At 50.1% G+C, this 24695-nt stretch overlaps 1 protein-coding gene across 1 annotated transcript in view; it reads left to right on the forward strand.

The window, feature by feature from the left end:
• ACO2 (aconitase 2) overlaps positions 1-24695 on the forward strand; it is a 352074-nt gene that overhangs the window by 312392 nt on the left and 14987 nt on the right. The window lies entirely within an intron of this gene.

Below are 24695 nucleotides of genomic sequence, written 5' to 3' on the forward strand. Positions count from 1 at the left end.
CGAAGGCACTTCGAGAACGTGAAGCTAAATTACTTTTAGCTAAGGTAAAACAGGATTCTGGACGTTATTCAAGATCGACGTCACGGAGGTCGAAGTCGAAGCAAAGGTCTCGATCGAAGTCGGCGTCGAGATCCAGAGCGGGTTCGAGATCTGGTGAGGATACGAGATCTAAAGAGAAATTGAAATCCAGGGAAAGATCGAGGTCTAGATCTAAATCGGCTTCCGGTCACGCTTCGAGCTCCTCGAGGAGAAAGCATAAGAGGAGGAAGCACAGTTCGAAACATCATTCAGAGAAGGAATCCTCTGACTCGAAGAGAAGGTCTCATAAACATAGTAAGGATTTTGTCTCTCCTTCTCCTGCTTTATCGAAAGAAGGTTCTCCGGCCCCGGAGCCGGAACCGGAGCCGGATCCGGATCCGATGTCCTCGGAACATGAAGAGGAAGAAGAAGTGATTCCTCAAGAACCGACTCCAGCGGAGACTCCTGCGGATCCGGAAGGTCAGAGTGAGGGTGTGTCGGGGCGACCTCCATTGGATCCAGTAGGTCTGTACCCTCCCTTTCCTGGTCCTGGACAGGATCCCTCGCATTTTTTAAATGCAATGTTCGGAGTATATTCCAGGGCAATGTACCCCACTGGAGCACCTGTTGGTCCCATGGGTCCATTATCATACAATCTGGGTATTCCTCAGTCGTATGCCCCAGCTCCGTTTATGCCATTCATGCCGGCGCCTCTTCCACCATGGCTCGGTACGGCTCCACCGAGGTCTTCGACTCCGCATGCGGCTTCGCCGGCTCCGGATCGACCTCGCAGTCGAGATCGAGGTACCACACCTGTTCATGACTCTCGTCCTGCTCCGGCTCCTCGATCGACGTCGGAACCGGCTCCGTCGGAGTCGTTACCGGATCCGTCGACGTCGATTCGATTGGAGTGGTCGAGGCGAAGAGCTCAGCGCCTTCTAGAACAAAAAGATGATGAGAGTTCTGATGTGGAAGAAGGCGAGCTTCCTGATCATGACGATGATTTCGATGAACTTCGGGATGCTAGTGGTCTAGAACTCTTTCCTGAGTGGGTTCTGCCTTCAGCTTCTGATGCTCCATCTAGAGACGTGGCACCCTATCACGTGGTCATTAGGAAGGCTGCTGACCTTCTTAATTTAAAGCTGCCCACAGTGGAGTACAAACCCAACATCCTCACTGAAGTCTTACATTCTCCTTCTTCAATTGTGGAACCTACACTGCCATTTACTGATGCCTTGACGGATCCAATAAAGGAGATTTGGAAGAAGCCCTTATCTGCTCCTGCAGTTTCAAGAGTTATTGCAAGACGCTATAGGGTGGCTCCTGATGACCCTGCATTTCTTTCTACGCATCCATCTCCGGAAAGTCTTGTGGTTCAGGCGGCTTGCTCTAATAGGGCTGCTGGCTCCTTCCCTCAAGTGCCAGCTGACAAAGAGTCTAAAAAATTAGATCTGTCTGCGAAGAAGACTTTCTCTTCTGGGAGCATGGCTCTTAAATCATCAAATGCTACTTGCCTTTTAGGTAGATACGTGCATGCGCTAATGGACTCAGTGAAGCAATTATCATCAAAACTTCCTGAGGATGATAAGAAGAACTTTAATGAGGTTGTCTCTGACACTCAGGCTGCTGCCCGCATGGTCATTCAAAGCGGTATGGACACTGTGGATTCTGTTGCTAGAATTATGGGTTCATCCATTGCGACCAGGAGAGCCGCATGGCTAAAGTCTTCAGATTTCTCTGCGGATGTGCAATCTACATTGCTGGACTTACCCTTTGATGGAACTGGCCTTTTCGGTAAGAAGGCTGATGTAGCCTTGGAAAGGTTTAAGGACAGCCGTGCCACCGCTAGATCTTTGGGTCTGCAGATGAGAGGATCGACGACTAAAAAGTTCAAAGGATTTGGCAGATCTTCTTTTCGTCCCTTCAAGCAGGGCCAACAACAACAACAGCAACAGCAGCAAAACCCTCTATATAGATCCTATAGAGGTAAACAGAGGGGTCGTGGACGTGGACGTCAAGTCTCCTCTTCCTCCACTTCCTCCAATAATGCCCAACCCCCACCCGCATCAGCAAAGCAGCCCTAGATCCACCATTCTGGATCATGTAGGGCCAGTAGGGGGTCGGCTTACTCATTTTCTACGAGATTGGGAATCGGTTACATCAGATCTTTGGGTTCTCAATCTCGTAGAGAATGGGTATGCACTTCCTTTTCAGGAATTCCCTCCCAATTACCCTCCTTGCCAAGGTTATTGTTCGGAGGACCACCTGCTTCTCCTGCAGGAGGAAGTCCTGGCACTGTTTCGAAAGGGTGCGATAGAGGTGGTTCCAGAGCAGGAGAGGGGTCAAGGGTGCTACTCCTGGTATTTCTTGATTCCCAAGAAGGATGGCAGGCTTCGGCCTATCCTGGATCTCAGGATTTTGAACCTCTATCTCAATCAGGAGAAGTTCAAAATGCTCACCCTTGCTCAGGTTCTTCTAGCGCTGATGGAAGAAGACTGGATGGTGTCGATCGACTTGCAGGATGCGTACTTTCACATCCCAATCCTGAAGTCGCACAGGAGGTATCTCCGTTTTACGGTGGGATCGCAACACTACCAGTTTGCGGTCCTTCCCTTTGGACTTACTACTGCGCCTCGAGTCTTCACCAAGGTGATGGCAGTGGTGGCTGCGCATCTCAGAAGGTCGGGGATTCCTGTATTCCCTTATCTAGACGACTGGCTGATCAAAGCAGAGTCGCCGGAGATGGTGCTCCATCATCTGCAGGAGACAACTCAGTTGTTACACAGGTTGGGTTTTTCGATAAATGTACCCAAGTCTCACCTGGTGCCCTCCCAGCGCAACCTGTTCATAGGTGCGGTACTGGACACTTCTGTATGTCGTGCATTCCCTCCACCTCAAAGAATTCACGACATTCAGGAGATGATTCCTTTATTCTACAATGGAGCGGTTGTTCCGGTCCTGAAGGTCCTTCGTCTGCTCGGTCTGATGGCTTCTTGCATTCTGTTGGTCAGTCATGCACGCTGGCACATGAGGGCACTCCAGTGGTGCCTCCGCAGGCAGTGGTATCAGCACAACGGAGATCTCAGGGAGTCAGTGAAGATCTCCGGGGAAGCTGCAGCGGATCTGTCTTGGTGGAGCGTGGAAGGCAATCTGTCACAAGGAAAGCCTTTTCAGCTACCTCCATCAGTGGCCACAGTGATTTCGGATGCGTCCACTCTCGGGTGGGGTGCTCATCTGGGAGACCTGGAGGTCAAAGGTTTTTGGTCTCCGGAAGAAAGGTTGTTTCACATCAACCTTCTGGAATTGAGGGCGATACGTTTGGCACTCAAGGCCTTCCTCCCTTCCCTTCGCGGTCGTTCGGTTCAAGTCCTGACGGACAACACGACTGCGATGTGGTACATCAACAAGCAGGGAGGAGTAGGGTCGCAGTGTCTCTGCAGAGAGGCTCTGCGTCTCTGGTCCTGGGTTCAGGACCATCACATTTGTCTGGTGGCAAATCACCTGGCCGGAGTTCTGAACGTTCGTGCAGACAGTCTCAGTCGGCAGTTCTCTGCCGACCACGAGTGGAGGCTTCACCCAGAGGTTGTTCACGACATCTTTCGGATGTGGGGGACTCCTCGGGTGGATCTATTCGCCACTCGCGAGAATGCTCACTGCCTTTCGTTCTGCAGTCTCCAGTATCCGATGCAAGGAGCATTGGGGGACGCGTTTCAGCTGAGTTGGGGAGATCAACTCCTTTACGCGTTTCCTCCCATACCTTTGATTCCTCGGGTTCTGAGGAAGATTCGTCAAGACCGGGCCCAAGTCATATTGGTCGCCCCGGATTGGCCAAGAAGGGTGTGGTACTCAGACCTTCTCCGCCTCTCCTCTCACCCGCCGCTCCGTCTCCCTCACAGGGCAGACCTCCTCTCTCAGATGGAGGGGCAGGTTTTACACCCCCACCTCCAGACATTACACCTTCATGCCTGGAGATTGAACGGGGCAACTTGAGTTCTTTTTCTCTCCCTCACGAGGTAGTGGATGTCATTCTTTCTGCCAGGCGTGACACCACTAAGTCCATTTACTCCTATAGGTGGTCTAAATTTGTTTCTTGGTGCAGGGAGAGAGATGTTGACCCTTTGAAGGCTCATTTGTCTAATATTTTACAATTTGCCCTTTATCTGGCGCAGCAAGGTTTGGCTGTGGCCACGGTCAAGGGGTATCTTTCTGCCTTATCGGCATTTCTATGTTTGCCGGATCAGCCATCTCTCTTTAAATCTCCTGTGGTTTTGAGATTCTTGAAGGGTCTCATAAATATGTTCCCTCCTACTCCTTTTGTTGTTCCTCATTGGGATTTGAATCTTGTGCTGACCTTCTTAATGGGTTCTCCCTTCGAGCCCTTGCACAAGTGTCCATTGAGGCTTCTATCTTTTAAAACGATCTTCCTCGTTGCAATCACCTCGGCAAGGAGGGTAAGTGAGCTTCAAGCTCTAAGTTCCAAACCCCCATTCCTGACCATTCATGCTGAAAGGATGGTTCTCAGGACCAGGGCTGCTTTTCTGCCTAAGGTGGTGACTCCTTTCCATCTTGGGCAGTCCATTACCCTTCCTACCTTCTATCCTCCCCCTCACCCGTCTAAGGAGGAAGAGAGACTGCACCGTCTGGACCCTAAGAGGGCGGTGTCGTTCTATCTGGACAGGACTAAAGACTTCCGGATGGATGACCAGCTGTTTGTTGGTTTTGCTGGCTGCAAGAAGGGCAGAGCGGTGCACAAGCGCACACTTTCCAGGTGGATAATCCTGTGCATCAAGATCTGCTACTCTCTTGCTGGTAAGGACCCTCCTGAGGGTATTAGAGCACATTCTACTAGAGCAAAGTCTGCAACATCTGCTTTGTCTAGGGGTGTACCTGTTGAGGATATTTGCAAGGCCGCGACTTGGGCCTCCCTCCACACTTTCGCGACGCATTACTGCTTGGATACCGAGGTGAGGAGGGATGGCCACTTCGCGCGCTCTGTCCTCCAAGACTTCCTGGTGTAGCAGAGTGGGCACCCTCCTCCGGGAGTGGGGACTGCTGTGGGAATCTATTCACAAGGTGAGGAATCCACACGGCAGATGTATCTATCAGAAGAACAAGTTACTTACCTTCGGTAACGCTTTTTCTGGTAGATACTATATCTGCCTGTGGATTCCTCACTGACCCACCCGCCTCCCCGTTGTCCACTCTGCTATACCTGGTCTTTCTGTATATATGTTTATACTATTGATTTAGTTCTATTTGTACTGTGTACATTGTATATTTGCATATTTGCTGTCGTTGGTCCGTCCGTGTGCCTCGAAGGCACGGAAAAAAGGGCGGAACTGACGTCATCACGCCGGCGTGGGCCTGATATAGGGTCGGTGACGTCAGACGGAGTCGCGCGCGATGCCGTGCTCCTGTGACGTCGCCCACGTCGGCGTACTACGAAGAAAAATTCCGAACGTTGCTGGCGCAAGGGGGATATTCACAAGGTGAGGAATCCACAGGCAGATATAGTATCTACCAGAAAAAGCGTTACCGAAGGTAAGTAACTTGTTCTTCTACTGCACTTGGCATGGAAGGGAGCTCCTTTCAGAGCTCTACTCAAACCGTTCTATCACTGTGTTTTTTCAGATTTTCACCTACCATTGACCGTTTCAGGCATTATTGTAGCTGTCCTTCGGAGTACTGACCGAGAGAATAGCTTGGTAATGTGGCTGGATCACAGTCAGTCCTCCTGTGGCATGTTTCTCATGTGGCAGAAACATATTTTTGGGGAATATATTTATGCATGTGATTCTTCTATATAGCAAATATAACCTAAAGGCAGTAGATCACTGTACAGGCTGAAATACCAGCATAAAGTAATGGACAAGTATAGGAGAGTCTTGTGGACTTCTAATGCATAGTCATGTAGCATTATTTAAATAAGTTCTTTTATAAAGATGAAACACGTTCAGATTGCATCTGTTGGCTTCAGCTACGGCAGAAATTTCCAGTTTGCAAAATTGGATGCAAATTCTTGTTGCAGGCAAAGTCCGTTGCTGGCAAAGAAGATGAAAATGCTTAGAGATTTGATGGAGAACATTTTCTCGTAAGCAATCATATGGATAGGGTATGTGAGAAGTTGGCCTGATATGCAGTGCTCACTATTCTAGTGATCACTATGTATCAGTCCAAACAACCCTTATTGATGTTTGGTTGTAAGTCAACCTGATAGACCAGCTATCCTAGTAGCATGGACACGTGCAGTCTTTAGGCTAAACTCTAGAGGGCGTGTTAAGCCAGCTGTTTTACCATCACATATACCCCTTGAACACCAAGTGAAAGGACACCACACAAGTTGTTATGAAAATAAACGTATATTTATTTATAACAAGACTACCCTGGCTCTTTATGAGACAGGGAGCTAAGCACACAACAAAACTCTTAAAGAAATACTTAAAGTCGCACCATTTACACAAATGCCCGAGGGGCACGAAAAACCATATACTATACAAGTGGAATGCGAAATTACTAGCAGCTAAGTACTACTCTCATAGACTGTAGAAACGCTAGGCCTACAATGCTGAACCCTTAGATTAGAAGCAGGAGGCACAGGGACGTTGTGTGCAGAGTGGGTACTCTCACGCGCAAGGCGGGACAAAGTCTATAAATCCTAGTAAATGCAAAAGTTAGTGTTCTCGGGCGAACCCGACTAGGTAGGTCAAAAACGAAAGTGGATCTAGACACTTAGAGAGTTGGCCTACGCTGGAGCACCGGGGTACTCGGTTTACCTAGCCCAGGGGCTGCGGCTGCATAGGGTTCAAATGTCGTCGGGTCTCTTCTTTGACGAACCAGGAGCCTGAAGTGGAAGTTGCTGGCAGGCGGCCAGTGAAGATGTTCCGGGCTGATCCAAGGACTGGATCAGCTGAAGGCTACCTGTAAGCAGAGGGGACCAAGTTCTGAATCACTAGCCAGTGATTAGGTGGGCACCAGGGTGGCACCGGACGAGGTCACTCAGCCAGGTGAAGAGGTGACACTGGATTCTGCTGCTGCACGGACCAGGGCGCTGATGTCGACCAGGCTGGAGGTCTGCGAGCTGTCCCACGTCGGATGTCTGCTGCTGGCGATGCTGGATCCGGTGAAGGAGGCAACAAGCCTTGGCTAAGGCAAGCCTCGCGGTGACACAAAATGGCGTCTGGGATGGACCAGGAGGGTCCTAGGAAGTTCCCCTTCAAGAGGAGACAAGGGCCAGTCCAGAGGAGCTAGACCAGCGGTGAAACAAACGTAGGACGTCGTCTGGAGGGTCACTAGCCAACGGGCAAGTGACCTGGACAACGCGGTGAGCAGCAAAGAGCAGAAGGGCCCCACGCAGATCTCGTGGATGCAAGGGGGCTGAACTTCGGTGCTGGAGCTGCTCAGGGTCGGGGCTTCTCTTACCCCAAAGCACTCAGTCGAGGGTCACTCGGTGGTCGTGCTGGACAAGCGTCGTGAAGTCTTGAAGATGGCCGGTTCCTCGAGGTCTCGTCACACCCACGAATCTCAGCTGGGCTGATGATGCAGGTTGAGGTCAGAGGTGCCAGGGAAGCCGGTTCTCGTCGAGCTGGGCAGTCTTGATCCGGAGGAGAGACTTACAGCAGACCGCGATGCTTGGGTGGTGCCTGCTGCTGCAGGGTGACTACTCCTTAGCCACAAGGGAGAAATCTTAGGAAGAGTCTTGAGTTCCTTTCGTAGAAAGTCGGTTCAGGATTCAAAGATGATCTGATCTGGAAGGGGGCCTGCTCCTACCTTTTATCCTGCAAAAGGGGGCTGGCACGCGACTAAGTCCTGCCCTATGGGTGGGACTAGGAGGGGGGTGGTTACACCCCTCTCCCCAGCCGTACTTTCCCCAGCTCAGGGGCTGGTGTGCCCCTGGAACTGGTTCAGACCAGCCTATGCATAGTGAGATCCGGGGTGCCACTTGCAGTCACCTTCCTCTATAGCCCTGCCTACCTGGGATACACAAAATCCTGTCTGGGACGGTGCTGGCACCGCCCCTGGCAGGAAACCCTTTGTCCTTGCCTCCCGCGCTGGAAGGGCTCCCAGCAGCAGGAGGGCGGACTTGTGTCTCGGTGGCAGCATCCATCTTGTGGAGCTGAGGCTATGTCTGACTTTAACCGGGGTTACAGGTTACCAACATGTCGTGTCCCTCTAGAAGGGTGGAATGCTAACCCCGTCGCCAGAATTGGCGAGGGGTTAGTATTCCAATTCGTATGACACCTTACTCGACATGTTTTGATAATGCCCAACATGTCGTGTCCCTCTAGAAGGGTGGAATGCTAACCCCGTCGCCAGAATTGGCGAGGGGTTAGTATTCCAATTCGTATGACACCTTACTCGACATGTTTTGATAATGCCATACCAAAGTTAGCATTTGACCGCGAGGTACATAATGCACTTAAGAGTATATGGTATAGCGTTATCATGGAACAGCTATTAGGACTTGGTTCCGCAAGCAGCAAACGGGCTCAGCTCATGCCAGAGCACCATTTCACATTATTCCAAGCACTCTGCCTTCAGGATTGTTAAGGCCTGCCATAGGAGTGACTGATAGGAATATATGTGTCCATTTTAGGGTTAGATATAGGAATACTATATCTAAAGCAAAGGGTGTGTACAGCACCTTGCCCCAGCTGTCAAGCAGCCAGTTGTGTCTGATTTAGTTAGTCAACCCAGGGGTGGCATAATACATGCTGCAGCCCCTGGGAGACTTCTGGGTACACCTCTGCCCTGGTTACAGGGACACAAGAGAGGGCCCAGTGCCAATTCAGTACCTGGGTACAATCTGGAGTAGAGAGAACAGCTAGGCTGTGGGTCTGATTAGCAGGCCCACAGCCAGGGAAAGTCGTAAACCAGTGAAGCAAAAAGCAAAAATCTGGGGTGATCATAGGATTGCAGACCCTACTCTCCTACAGGGTATTTCTCTTCTATGGGAGCCTTATCAATACACAGAAGCACTGAATTGTTCCGCTGACATGTCAGATCCCGGAGCACTTAGCAAAACATATATATCTATCTATGCTCAGGCTTTGTCAAAAGTGCATTTATTTATAGAAAACCGTAGGCTTTAAACCTCAAAAAAGGGCTAGAAATGGGTACTATACATATATATTTTTTAAACTTCTCTAATTGTATTATAATCACTGACTCTAAACTGACTATAAAAATCGATCACAAACCAGTTTTATAAAAAGGAAAAGTAAAGGGAATGCCGGACAGTGCTAGCACATAGGCTTTATAGCTAGAGCATTAAAACAGGCACTGTGCCTTGAAGGGCTTTTCCTTTACTCCAGTGTCCCATCATGCAGAGCTGGCAATCTGATAGATACTTCTAGCTGCAGATTCCTTACTTTTGGATTTCCCAGGTGTCTGAAAACTTTTACCTGAGCAATACCCCTTGCGCGCACCGTCTGCCCCCTCCCCTGCTGCCTGGCCTAGGACAACTGGCTTCTCAGATGATGTCCAGGCAAACTTGATGGATCGTGCTGTTTGATGGATCCTGCATTTTGGGGAGAAGGCAGACTCTGCCCTAGTGAAGTTCAAGGACTCTCGAGCTACGGCCAGATCCTTGGGCTTCTCCTCTACACCTTCTGGCTGGTCTAGCTTACCCAACCACCGTCCTGCAAGTGTCCATTCATCTAGGAAAATGGCCGACGTGATGTAGGTGTTGGTGATATGGGTCAGGGTGGTGCTGATTGGTAATGTTCCTGGGTTGTAGATGTGGTGGGGACATGGGTCTGTTGGGTCCCATGAGCGGATGTTTCGTATGATTGCCGCTGTTTCTGTTGTGCGTTGTCCATTCAGTCAGGTGGCCATCTTGGTTGATGATGAGTAGGTTAGAGATGAGTTCTCTGGGGTTGGGTTAGTGTGTGCGATGTTTGCTGTAGATGTTTGACAACCTATCAAACTTTTTCCACAGCAAAAACGTAGTTGTTGGTATGCAGCAATGTTGTAGACAGTGGCTGAGGGCTAGGTAAAATCCTTGATGATCAAGATTTCCCTGAAGCTATTGGAACTTTCTTCGATGCGGTTCACTAGTGCTATTTTCTTTGTGTCTCTATTTCGCTGGTGATAGCGTCAGAGTGCAGACTTGTAGATAGTTCTGTTGCTGGTGTTGTGGCTGGCTCTTTATTTCCTTTCTAGCTGTTAATAATGTTTGGTGTCTCTGAGGTCTTCTGTGCACCAGCTGGCCTGCTTGTTTTATCTACTATGCTTGTTGAGTTTGATTGGTGTGAGGTCTGTGAAGTTGTTCCAGTTGTTGATGGTTCTTGTTGAGGCGGTCTGTGGGGCTAGACTGATCAGTACTAAGGATTTTGAGCCAGTCTGCTTCTGTGATTTTGTTTCAGCTGCTGCATGGAGTGCTGAATTTGGTAGGGCCGATGACTTGAAGTGGATGATAGTGTGGTCGTCAGTGTATACTGTGTGGCGAAGTTGTATCTGATGCTGCCACACACCAGTGAGGCTCTAGCTCAGCCGGGCAGAATAAAATACGTAATCCCTATCCTGCACTGAAGATAAGGAATTATATGCACAACGAAGCATACCTGAGCTGTTCCAGCCTCCTACGGTGAGGCTTTCATGCAATGAGAGCGGACCGGGCGCGAGCAGCAGTCTGGAGAATATCGACGCCAAAGGCAGAGGCGGCGACCTGGTGCTGAGAAGCGGCGGTAACAGCCAAGAAAGTCCGAGGCTGTGCTGCGGGCCGGGCCCTTCCGATAAAGACGCTAAGAAGCGATCACCGGGTGGAGAGGCTTCGAAGACGTTCCCCGTGTTATCGGGCAGACACACTCCCTTGAGGTGAACGCCGGCGAGGCAGGGAGGAGCTGGGACTGCAGTTCAGACGCCACGCCAGAGCGGTGGCCGGTAGACGGGGAACCACACCAGAAAGACATTAGCCTGAGGCAATACAGTGGCACTGCGAGGGTCCTGAACGCGGGCGGACGCTCGTGTGAGAAGCACCATAGAATCAGCAGCATCTCGTACTAAGACCCCCCCAGCTCCACGAGGTCACAGGGAGATCACATGCTGGGCGCATAATGCTCAGGGAACACACCACATGGCAGGCCACTACTGCGGCCAAAGAAGGGAGCATTAGCCGCCATTTTAACTGCTGGACACCCCTGAAGTAGCGGATAAGGTCGGGCGCACCACAAGCAGTTCCTGCACATGAGGCCCCCCAACCTTGAATACATATGTCCAGACAAACGCAACAGTAAGCTTAAGCCTTGAAAGGTCTGAAGACAAGGTCAGATTCATTAAGGAGTACTCGAGATGGGCCATTTTAGGATGCAAGACAGAGAATAACCAGCTGCACCGGCGAAACAGAGGTGATCGGTGGTGCCGGAAGAGGCCTAACATACATCTTGGCAACTAAAGGGCAGTGCCGTGATCGCTGGGAATATTTTGGAGAGCTCGGAGACAGGTGGGACCCCTGGAAATTCAGACTGAGAACCTGAACAGTGTGGCGCTCCATCACTGCAGCATAGTACACTCTGCATCACATAGCTGTAACCAAGAGCGTGATACACAACAGTACAGCACTCCAATACACTTTGAGACGTGACTGAGCCCAAGCCTAATATAGAAGGCGACAGATAGACTTGAACTTCAGAGACTGGTGGCCACAATTACCATCCGCGCACACTGTTCTGCCTAGCTAAAGTATTGAGGACACATAGTGATTGGCGTTGGCGGGCGCAACTTGAGGCATAGAGTGAGGCGCAACGAGGAACTAAGCTCTACCACCACTAACGTCTTAGTCGGTGACAGGTGGCCAACATGGGACGCACTGATGCCAAGCAAACCAAAATACTATTCGAGTCACGAAAGGCGCCACGGTCTAACTCAGTGGAACAGACAGTCTCCTGATACCGCAGAGAATTGGGAAGAAAATTGGAAGGCATTGCTGCTTGGCAAGAAACCGAGCCTGACCTCAATTGACCCGAAAATGGACACCATGAATTCAAGGATGGATACAGTGGTGAATAAGCTGGAACTCAATGATCAACAGATCAATGATGCAGAAACCAGAATGTTCGAGGCATGTGGGCTGCTGAATTCATCTGTGCATAGATCGCCGCCTAGTGTTGGGTCCGGATGATTGCACTTTGTTGTCTTGGCAGAGTCTTTGAAGTATCACGAGATAGGTGACTCCTCCCTTGGACTACAGTGCGCATGGGCATCTTCTCCATCCTCAGATTGTTTTTTTCCGCCATTGGGTTCGGATGCTAACTCCTATTCTCCAACTTCGGAATCGAAAACAAAACTTTTCTAAAGGCCAAAAGGCCTTAGACTTCGACGGTATTGTTCTCGCTCGGTACCTCTTCACTCGATCCACCTTTCCATCTCGACTCGGTCGTCGACGCGGGCCGTTGGGCATTTTTTACGCCACGTGAGCCTACCGTCGATTGAAAGAAGCCCGTTTAAAAGGTGCCCACAATGCCACTCCAAGTTCCCACATACTGAGAAACACTCAGTATGCAACAAGTGCCTTTCCCCAGACCATAGGGAAGAAACCTGCCCAGCATGCGCCCAGTTCCGATCGAAGAAAACAATACGGATCCGACGGGCCGCTAGGCAAGAAATGCAGCGACAGGCACCGGAGCCAGACAACATCTTCGATGATGACCAGGAACTACCGGACGCTCAAGACTCGGACCTAGAGGACTACTCGGACTCCGATGACGAGATCCCACCGGGGCAAATCGTGAGTACACAGCCCCCGACACTAGTCAGCCCGTCACCAAGGCTCCGGTCGAGGCATCGCCAAAAGGCCTTAGCCAAGATCCTAAAAAAGCTTCGCCAGCCCCGCCATCCGGCTCGGCTCCGAAATCGAAACCGAAACCTTCTGAGACCCCCGGGCCAAATACCATCACCCCAAAGAAGGTTCCAGAGCCAAAACAGGTCGTCGACCCGAAGGGCGTCGAACCGAAAAAGGTCGAGCCAAAGAAGACTGTCGACCACAAGAAGGCCGCTCAGCCAAAAACTGTCGACCCCAAGAAGGTAGTCGAACCAAACAAGGCCACGCAGCCAAAGGGCGCCGAACCAAAGAAGGTCGCCGACCCGAACAAGCCTACTGCTCCAAAGACCGTCGACCCGATGAAGGTCGCCGACAAAAAGGGTGCCGTACCAAAGACCGTAACACGGCCGGAAAAACCTTCCGATCCAAAGGCAAGTGCTCCGAAGACACCAGTCGATCCGGAAAAAAACATCGACTCGGAAAAGGAGACTCACCCCAAAAAACCTGCGGAGCCCAAAAAACGTGAAGATCCGAAAGTTCCGGTCGACCCAAAATCCCTCGTCGGTTTACCGACCCAAAAAAGTCTTCACACTCAACCTAGGACTGTAGAGGAAGAACTCTTCCACCCAGATCCATCAGACGACCAAGCAAAAATATATATAAATCCAGACACTGGGAAAGTTACCATCCTGCACAGGAAGAAGAGACCACTGGACACTGGCTCTCAGTCCCTATTCCATTAAAGAAAAAGGACTTTGGGACTTCTCCCTCTAGACCCTTAATCCCTTTTCAGCCGATCATGTCTACCACACCTTTTGTTCCTTACTCTCCTTCTCATCATGGGGACAATGAGGGTGACATGGGGGACGAGCCACTGCCTCAATATGACTTCCCACAAGATCCTCAACCACAAGAGGAACCATGGGAGGAGCCAACAGACCCTTACAATACCCATCCCATCCCTGACGTGCCCTCTTATCCCACTAAGCCGTCACCTACTGATGACACCATAGTCTTCAATCAACTCATAGACAGGGCAGCACAATACCATAATGTAGACATGCATAATGACCCTGTCGAAGAAGACTTCTTATTTGACACCTTCCCTACTTCAGAAAAAAAGTGTCAGAACACTGCCCTTGTTAAAGGGAGTTCTAAAACATGCACCTGACATATTCAAAGATACAGCCAGGGCACGGGTAATTAATCCCAGAATAGAAAAAAAGTATAGGGCAGCTCCTACAGACCCTGCTTACATCAGAGGGCAGTTTCCACTAGACCTACTGGTAGTGGCTAATGCACGTAAAAGGGCCAACTCCCAAACAGGGGAAGCACCTCCCCCTGATAAGGAATCAAAAATACTAGAGGCATCAGGCAAAAGGGTAGCAACACAAGCCTCCAACTCTTGGAGAATTGCTAATACACAAGCCCTACTGGCTCGTTACGACAGGACGCATTAAGATCAACTAGAAAGCCTAATGCAACACCTACCTGAGCCTTTTAAAGCACAAGCTGAGGACCTCATACAAGAGGGAAAATTCATAACAAACGCCTCCATCAAATGCGCGCTTGACGCAGCAGACACCGCAGCTAGATCAATTAACACTAGTGTCTTACTACGCAGACATGCATGGCTGCGTATCTCAGGTTTTAAGAATGAGGTGCAGTCCACCATTCTTAACCAACCAGTCAATCAGGACTTTCTATTTGGGCCTGCTGTCGACACCATTTTGGATAAAATGAAAAAATACACAGAAACCGTAAAATCAATGGGGGCATTGCAATTTCAGCAACACAGAGGCTCCTTTCGACGCTCCTCATACAGAGCAACTACACGAGTAAATACCTCGCAGACATCTGCCTCATACAAAAGTAACACACAGGGTTCCTTCAACAAAAACACAAACAGAGGAGTCTATAGGGGCAACAATAATAAGGGAAGAGGACGTGGAGGCAATAACACACCAGAGCCTCCACTGCCACAAAACAGTGACTTCATCACGCTACCTCCAGACCACCTAACACCGGTCGGAGGCAGACTCCAACAGTTCCTACCTGTCTGGCACGCAATTACCACGGACAGGTGGGTGAGAGAAATTATCCAGTTTGGTTATTGCCTAGAACTGACTTCTACACCACCAAACATACCACCCGGACATCGTCCTATGTCCACGGAACACATCAGCTCCTACAAGAGGTGAAATGCATACTGGAAAAGGGGGCCATAGAGCCAGTCCCTTTCCACCAGCAAGGGACAGGAGTATACCCCCTATACTTCCTTATTCCCAAGAAGGACGGTTCCCTCAGACCAATATTGGACCTCAGATCCCTAAATCAATATATTCTATCGGAGCACTTCCATATGGTCACACTACAGCAAGTGCTCCTGTTGCTACAACAAGGAGATTTTCTAGCAACACTAGACCTCAAAGATGCGTACTTTCACATACCCATCCATCCAGCCCACAGAAAATATCTCAGGTTCATAATAGAAGGTCAACACTACCAATTCAAGGTTTTGCCCTTCGGGGTTACCACGGCTCCAAGAGTGTTTACAAAATGCTTAGCGACAGTTGCAGCACATCTCGGAAGGAAACACGTCCATGTGTACCCTTATCTGGACGATTGGCTAATACAAGCAAAATCGCACCAACAATGTGCAAAACACACGTCCCAAACGCTTCAGTTGCTACACGACCTAGGGTTCTCAATCAACTACCCAAAATCGCATCTGCAACCATCCCACACACAGCAATACCTGGGAGCCACTATAAATACCTCAGCGGCAAAGGCATATCCAAACTCAGCAAGGATAGCCAGCATGCAGATACTCATTCGCAAATTCCTGCCACAACACTCTCTGCCAGCTCAAGTCTTCATGCAGCTCATAGGCATGATGGCCTCCTGCATATTCATTGTCCCCCATGCCAGACTCCAAATGCGCCCATTACAAGAATGCCTGGCACGGCAATGGAACCAGGCTTGTGGACAAATAAAAGACCTAGTGTTGGTAGACCGTCGCGCTCACAACTCTCTGCAGTGGTGGAACCCACAAAACCTTTCAAAGTGGCGACTGTTCCAAGAGCCGGTTCCACAACTAATACTAACAGCGGACGCATCACTGACGGGCTGGGGAGCCCATCTCCTTCAATACACAGTACAAGGGCTCTGGACAAACAAACAGAAAAAGCTGCATATCAACCAACTTGAGTTGCTAGCGATATTCCTAGCCCTGAAAGCATTTCAGAAATACTTGTACAGCAAAAGAGTGTTGATCCGGACGGACAACATGAGCGCAATGTACTATATACAGAAACAGGGAAGAACGCACTCTCCACAGCTGTCCCATCTGGCACAAAGCATATGGAAGTGGGCGATTCCAAAAAACATCTTTCTCCTCGCAGAACACCTTCCAGGGAAGGACAATCAGATTGTCGACCTGCTCAGCAGGCACAGCCAACAAGTACACGAATGGGAGATTCACCCCCAAGTTCTCCAGCCATTCTTCGAAGAGTGGGGTCACCCAGAGGTAGACCTGTTTGCCACAAAAGAAAACTCCAAATGCCAGTACTTTGCCGCCAGGTTCCCACATCCATTGTCACAGGGCAATGCGATATGGATGAACTGGTCAGGCAGATTTGCGTACGCTTTTCCCCCAGCACCGCTGATCCCGCTGGTAGCACGCAAACTGCGGCAACACTCACTCACACTAATCCTAGTTGCTCCCACATGGGCGAGACAACCATGGTACACAACGTTCCTGGAACTTTCAGTAGTTCCTCATCAAAGACTGTGGCTTGCTCCCCATCTTCTAACTCTGAACCATGGAGAAATAAGACACCCAGATCCCAATCAGATGAACCTAGCGAGCTGGCTCATGAGGTCTTAGAGTTTGGATACCTTAACTTGCCCCCAGACTGCATGAACATCATTAGGGAAGCAAGACGACCAACCACACGAGCGTGCTAGGCAGCTAAATGGAAAAGGTTTGTTATTTACTGCAACAATAACCAAATCAACCCATTAGACGCTTCCATACAAAATATTATGTTACCTGCTGCATTTACAAACATATAACTTAGCATACTCTTCCATACGACTACACCTTGCTGCTATAGCAGCATACCTTCAAAACAGGCAACACCTTTCACTGTTTAGAGTACCAGCAATCAAAGCCATCAATCAAAGCCACCCCCCTTCCCCAGTCTGAAATCTAAATATAGTGCTTACCAGACTCCTTGGGACCTCCTTTCGAACCTCTACACTCATGCGAACTACAATTCTTAACGTGGAAGGTTGCATTCTTAGTTGCCATTACCTCACTCAGAAGAGTGAGCGAATTACAAGCACTAACAATTCAAGAACCTTTCATGCAGGTACTTGCAAACAGGGTGGTTCTTAGAACCAACCCTAAATTCCTGCCTAAAGTCGTATCCAATTTCCATATCAATCAAGCAATTGAACTGCCAGTATTCTTTCAAAACCCAGTCAGTAGCTGAGAGCCTTACACACACTAGATGTAAAAAGAACTCTACTTTATTATGTGGACAGAACTAAATCATTTAGAAAGACAAAACAACTATTTGTTGCTTTTGCACCACAACACAAAGGAAATCCTATTTCAAAGTCAGGAATAGCCAGATGGATAGTTAAGTGCATTCAAATATGTTATCAAAAGGCAAAACGCACTTTAACCGTCTCCCCAAGAGCACATTCTACAAGAAAAATGGGGGCATCCATGGCTTTCCTGGGAAATATTCCTCTTGAAGACATCTGTAAGGCAGCCACATGGGCCACCATACACACGTTCACAAAACACCACTGTGTAGACGTGCAAGCAAAACAGCAAGCTGCTGTAGGCCAGACTGTCCTCAAAACTCTTTTTCAAACTGCTGCAGCTGGCACAGGTAACCACCGCTAAAGGAGGTACTGCTATGCAGTCTATGCACAGATCTGAATTCAGCAGCCCACATGCCTCGAACGGAATATGCTGCTTACCAGTATGCATCTGTTCTTGGCATGTAGGGCTGCTGACATTTATTTTGCCCGCCCTCCTCCCCGGTGCCTGTCGCAGCTGCAGCATTATCTTTGGCATGGCCATCTCTTACTTTACTATCTCCATCTCTGCCACAATGGCGAAAAACAATCTGAGGATGAAGAAGATGCCCATGCGCACTGTAGTCCAAGGGAGGAATCACCTATCTCGTGATACTTCGAAGACTCGTCCAAGACAACAAAGTGCGATCATCCGGACCCAACACTAGGCAGCGATCTATGCACAGATATGAATGTTAGCAGCCCTACATGCCAAGAACAGATGCATACTGGTAAGTAGCATATTCCTTCTGAACTAGATGATGGATCTGCGGCAAACAGAGAGCGGACAAGAATGAAGATTTAGAAGCCCGCTCTAGAAGAAACAACGTCTGCATCCTAGGCCTGGCTGAATAGACCAATACGGGCCGCATGGAGGACTTCATAGAAAAGTAATTGTAGAGCTGTTCAGGAGAGACTCCTTCTCTGCGCACCTAACAGTGGAAAGAGCACACAGATCATTAACTACACTACCACCCCCAGGAGCGCCGCCACGTCCTGTAATAGTGCAGTTTCTGAACTACAGAGACAGAGACACGGTCTTGCGTCTAGCCCAGGAGAAGAAACCGGTCCCATACGAAAATACTACATTAGCATTCTTCCCAGATTTTACGCAGACAGTCCAAGAAGCGCGACTGTAAATTTGCAGCGGTTAAAAACAAATTGCAAGCACAGGAGATCCCGTACGCCATGTTGTGACCGGCGAAACTGAAGATAAAACATCACGGGAAGCAACACTTCTTTCAGAATCCACAGCAAGCGGAGGACTATCTCAAAAAGAACCGCCGAGCAGCATCATCTGAAACTGAGGCCCGCAGACGCTCCAGATCTCAGTCACCAATGTCGAGTCCTGGTTGAAGACGGAAGCACTTACCGACGACTAAGCAGTTACTACTGGCGATCTACTCTTGGTGAGATGTTTCAAAATGGTGAAGTATTGTTTTGGATAGTGCATGGCAACTAACTCCGCCTGGATACGCACCTGCATCCCGCTAACACTACTCGCTTGCTAGAGTGAAGTGGCAAGCGGGTGAGATAGTGGAGGGGAGTGGGCAAGTCGAGAGCCCCTAGTGACTTCCCCATGAGGGCGATACCCCTGAGTTTCCTTATTAAGGACTAGGAACTGATTGACTGACGTTTCAACTATGGCAGGGCAAGTTGGGGCAGCCGGAGTGGGCGGGTGGTGGGCACCCTAAACAGGGTGAAATGTTGTTAACTCAGCCTAATTATGATAATGACACAGGTTTTAGTGTTCATCACAGAAGTCAAATGCATGGGAGACACAACACGAGATATAGATACATTAAGCGTGATGTCATGGAATGTAAGGGGACTGAATAATCCCAGGAAAGAGACTGGTTTTAGGGTACTTAGATAGGCACCACATTAAGATTGCTCTACTACAAGAAACGCACCTAAACCCAGAGATTACACCCCACTTTGCTACTAAATGGGCATCATTCCGCTGCTTTGCATCATACTCCGGATATTCCAGAGGGGTGGCTATCCTCATTAGAAGAGGGGTACACTTTGTGATGGGGGGCCGGGGGGGGGGTCGGAAACTGACGTCAATGGGAGGTTTTGTTTACTCTGGGGACGGTTGGATTCACAGGACGTCACAATCGCTAACTACTAAGGCCCCAATACTGACGACGCACATACCCTTCTACTACTGTAGAGTAAACTCCAAGTGATAGGATCCACTTATGTCATTTGGGGTGGGGATTTTAACACAGTGGTTTGCCAACAGAAGGCTTGATCCTGGGTTTCTCCAGTGCACTACACGAACACGCAAAGAACACTTCAAGACATCATAGACACTGACTAATTACTTGATACGTGGAGATACAAAAACCCTACGCACCGGGAGGGCACACATCACTCTGCGGTCCACTCCTCATGGGCTAGACTGGACTACCTATTTGTCTCCGTAGGCATGGCACACTGGTTGTTAAGCGCAACACATCTGGCCCGCACGTTCTCGGACCACTCCCCGGTGGTTGTGGTGCTGTGAACCCCGGCAAACATGTCCCCTTGTGCTAACTGGCGTCTCAGTCCCTTACACCTGCAAGATGCTGCCTTTAAAACGGAAATAGAGCAGGAAATGCAGGAATTCTTTAAGCGTAATGTGACATCGGTGTCCAGTCTCACGACTGTTTGGGAGGCATTCAAAGTTACAGCCCGGACAGTGCCTATCTAAAGGTGGGGGTATACTCAAAGATCTTCGCAGAGATCTCCACAGGTCAGAAGGAGAAATCAAAACTCTAGAAAGAGACCTTGCTACAAACATTGAAGAGAATGTTACTAGTGCCAAACTACGGGATAAAATGTCTGAGTATGGCGAGGCAGCAGACTGAGAATGTAAATTTAGAGGGAAACATCACAGGGCATGGGTTTACAGAGAAGGTGACCACCCAGACATCGGTCGAGCACCAGAAGACGCTTAACTGCCCTCTCACCCTAGAAGAGATAGGAGAGGCTGTTGATTTCCTGGCATCTGGGAGAATGCCAGGGCCGGGCGACATTCCGGCTGAATTCTATAAGGCCTTCCGAGAGTCCTTGGTACCGCAATTACATGCGCTCTACTCGAAAGCACTGGAGGAAAACACGCTTCCCCCTTCAATGTGCGAGGTGTACTTGGTGTCCCTGCTGAAGCCAGACGAGACCCAACACATTTGGTATCCTATAGGCCACTGGCACTTCTAAATGCCGACTATAAAATACTCACCAAAGTCCTAGCAGAGTGTTTGGCGCCAGTGGTTTCAGCCCGAATCCACAGCGACCAAAACGGATTGATTTGTGCCTAAGCGGAGCACGTCCCTGAACCTGCGGAGGTTCTTTAGAGTGGCGGTAGAAAGCGTAAAAGAGTGGCCAGAAAGCGGGTTTTGCCTAATGTTGGACCTGGAAAAGGCCTTTGATTGTGTGGAGTGGAGGTACTTGTCAACTCTGTTGCAGCGCTATGATGTAGGGGGGGAATTTTTACAAATGGTAGGCCTCTTATATAGAAACCCCACAGTACGGGTAAGGTTGGGTCCTTCTATATCTGAAGTGGTGCCAGTGTGTAGGGGCACCATGCAGGGGTGCCCGCTGTCGCCACTCCTGTTCTCGTTGGCGATTGAGCCTCTTGCGGCGGGCCCTGGTGGAAGAGGGTATACCGCTGGGGGACACAACACACCAGGTGTCGATGTATGCGGACGACCTGCTGGTGTACGTGAGGGACATCGAGAGTATACTGGCTCAGCTAGCTGTATGCGTTCGGAGGGGGGAGGCGTGATCCGGGATACACCCTTAATGGAACCAGAGTGGAGTGGAAAGAGGACACCTTTCAATATTTGGCATTGCAGATATACCGTCAACCACTGGACCTCTTTGATGGAAATCTGGGCAGGGCTGTTACGGCTATTAAGTCACAGATGTGTTTTTGGGGCACGTGGCAGCTGACCGTCACGGGCAGGGTGGCACTGTTCAAAATGGTGATCCTCCCTCGGCTACTGTATTACTTTGCCAACCTGCCATTATATATACCGGCGTCCTTTTGTGCCACATTTTCTAAGTTGCTCCGGGACTTCATCTGGGGGAGTAGCCGGCACATGCTGTCTCTAGCGAAATTATATCTACCCACAGATCAGGGGGCCCTGCTTGGAGCACTACTGCTTAGCGGCACAGCTGCAATGCGTTTCCCGCTGGTTTGCGGATAAAGGTTGGGAAGACACAGCAACTATGCTCCCCCCATACTCCCTGGAGCGGCGCCTCAGTTTTTCACCCGGCTGTCAAACGCGCGACACCAACACCACTCCTCCTGACGGTGGCGTACAAATGCTATCGCAGAAGTCTATTTCTCACCAGAACTATGATTCCTTATGCGCCTACGTTGCCATTGAAGGGCTCCCCTAGCGGGACGCAGACACTCACCACTCTTGCTCTGGTGCTTTGGCTAGATGTTGGCACACAGACCCTAGGAGAACTGTATCGGGATGACTTGCTAGTGGAAGACGAGGGACTACCGCCGGGGCAATTCCTCATGCAGCGCACAGCTTAGTTGCAACCCTGGCTGCTATATGGGGGGGGACATGTCCACAGAACCCACACAGCACCTTACCATACAATATCTCCACGTTAAGGGGTGAGGTAGACATTTGGTCCGCTGGTTTGTGGCGTCCTTACACACACAAGCAGCGATCACCCTGGAACCTCTCCGGCACAAATGGGAAATTGATCTGGGAAGGCCATTAGAAGACAGAGAATGGGAAAGGATATTGAAGGGACCAGTGCGCATCCCCAGGAACATGAGGCTCTGACAGATTCAGTTGTTCATAGTACATAGGGCATACCTCACACCGGAAGCCATCAATAGGAATTTCCACCGGGCTGATGCAATGTGCCCCAGATGCACCGAACCTGGGGTGGGTCTTGTCCACATGCTATGGAACTGCCATAGACCACACACATACTGGCGTGCGATCAGCGAACTGTTACATAATAGTACAGTTCATAACTTGCCCTTTGAATGGGATTTATATCTGCTGCACCAGTTCCGTAGAACACCAGCCATGAAAGTAACATCCGGTTTCTGGATCTGGGAATAGTGGTTGCCAAACAATTTCTCACCAGAAGATGGAAGGCGCAGGACCCACCTCACGTGCAGACATGGAGACACTCGCTTTACGCATGGGCTAGGGCAGAAGGGACCGCCATCAAAAGGGAGGAAACAAGATTAAGGAAGGAGCCAATAGCTGCTCAATGGGAAGGTTTACTCCAGGCACTTCAGAGGGTTGAAGAGGAACACACGGGGGGACAACCTGAGGCGAGGGACGTAGGGCAAGGGTAGATGCTGGAGTCTATAATCAGGTGTGAACACGATGTTTCATGTATGTCATTTAGCATCATTGTCAGTGGAGATAATGATAAATGCCGTTGAAAGGGGATAACAGCCAATCTGTAATGTTAGACGTGGTTGCTGGGAAAGTGAAAACGGAAGGATACTACTACTAGTGCTGGTCTGAGTTGGGATTGTTGGGTGTTAACAGTTTTTGGGTTTCGCCTGCCGAAGGCTGCGCTCTGCGCAGCTCTTCAGCGCAGGTGAAATCCTATGTCGTCAATAAGGACTCCTGGAACGTCCCCCGGCTCTCATTGGTTAGCTCCATAAATGGAGGCTAGCCATTGAGTGCCGGATCTGTCCATCAAGGCTGGACCAGATTCGGGGGCGTTCCGGAGATTTTTTCCCAGGGCGGAGTTACGTTTTTTCCCGTTCCCCCCCCCTTTCACTGAAAGTGAATTCAGATGCGCTGTCCATTCCCGCCCCCTCCGTGTGCCTTTCCGCCCCCCTTGCTGTCCTGTGCACGTTTCCCGCCGTCCGTGTCCTCTCCCGCCCCCTCCCGCCGTCCGTGTCCTCTCCCGCCCCCCTCCCGCCGTCCGTGTCCTCTCCCGCCCCCTCCCGCCGTCCGTGTCCTCTCACGCCCCCAGCGAGTGCCCACCTCGCGATTTCTGCCCGCCAGCCTGCCTAGCGAGGGCCGCCGCGCTGCCCGCGGCGACCCGGAAGTACCTGGCCGGCCGGCCAATCCCTTCGCGGCCGGCCGGAAGTCCCGCACCCGCAGCCCGGGGGAGGGAAAGGGAAGCCTTGCTGTTTGCCGCTTCCCCCTGCCTGGGGGAAGCCTTTGCCGGTGTTGCCGGTCTCCCATGCCTGGAGGGAGACCGGAGAGGAGCCTGACGAGGGTGGAGCGGAGGGGGCGCGGGGAACACTCCGTATCGTCAAAATGGAATGTCACGTGGTGTTCTGCCGGGACCCGGTCGCAACTTGTAAAACAGTTACCGACCTAGTTAGCCATACACCCCAGAAAGTGGTAAACAGCCAAAAGTGCCCTGCCTGACAAAATGATCCAACCCACGTGACAACGCGTTCCTGGTCCCCCCCATGACTCAGTGACTACTTGGGTCTGCTCTGCTAACCCGCACTACTCCCCTCAAAAACCACAGCCAGCCTCACGCTAGCTAAATTTGTACGGGACGAACAAGAGTAACGTCGCCCGGCAAACTCAAACGCACACCAACCGCCACACACAACTGAGCGTGAGCGGTACCCGCCAGATTACACCCTGGGCAAAAGCACATGTAGCCTTTGCAGCCAATCAGCATTTAGAATTCTGTGCAGCGGACTAAGATTGGGTAAAGTGACTCTAAACCTCCAATCCTGGATTACGTTACATATTAGCACTACCCCACCTAAACCGTGGGATTGGCTGTTGTGCTAGCCCGGAAGTGCTAAAGTTATTTCCAAATGACATCCGTTTCGAGCTTGAAAACGTACAGTGGCCGGGCTGCATTCTCGCATGCATGTAAGTAGTTGTCAAGTGGTCACTTTAGTACAGTGGAAGGAAGTAGAGTGCATCATGAAGAATGTATTGTTGAATTGTTATTATATATCTTTTTACTACATGTATGTTGGTGATTTTTGTGTCACGCGAACGTATCCGAAAGGAAGCTGAGAGCTGTACAGGGTCAATACAAGGTCAATATGTGATAGAATGGATAGTTTGTTTGTGGCTGAGGTGCGGGCGGGGGGCAGTAGGTAGGTCCACTGGGAGGTTGGGGATGGTGGTAGTGATGCACCAGCGCCTTTATTGTGGTAGTCCTAGGGTTCTCCAACCTTTTGTGAAGTAAGAGCTACTTCTGTTCAATGAAAATCATCCCGAGCTACTATTAGCCTTGCATAGTGGCCACATCATACAAGATTACATCAGGGGGCATCAAATGCAAAGTTACAAGCAGTGATCGCCTATATTCATCAGGAATGGCTACCAGCAGTAATGTGAAAATGGTCTTATCAATT

This window comes from Lissotriton helveticus, chromosome 1_1 (assembly GCF_964261635.1).
Source record: "Lissotriton helveticus chromosome 1_1, aLisHel1.1, whole genome shotgun sequence".
In the NCBI taxonomy this organism is placed as follows: Eukaryota; Metazoa; Chordata; class Amphibia; order Caudata; family Salamandridae; genus Lissotriton; species Lissotriton helveticus.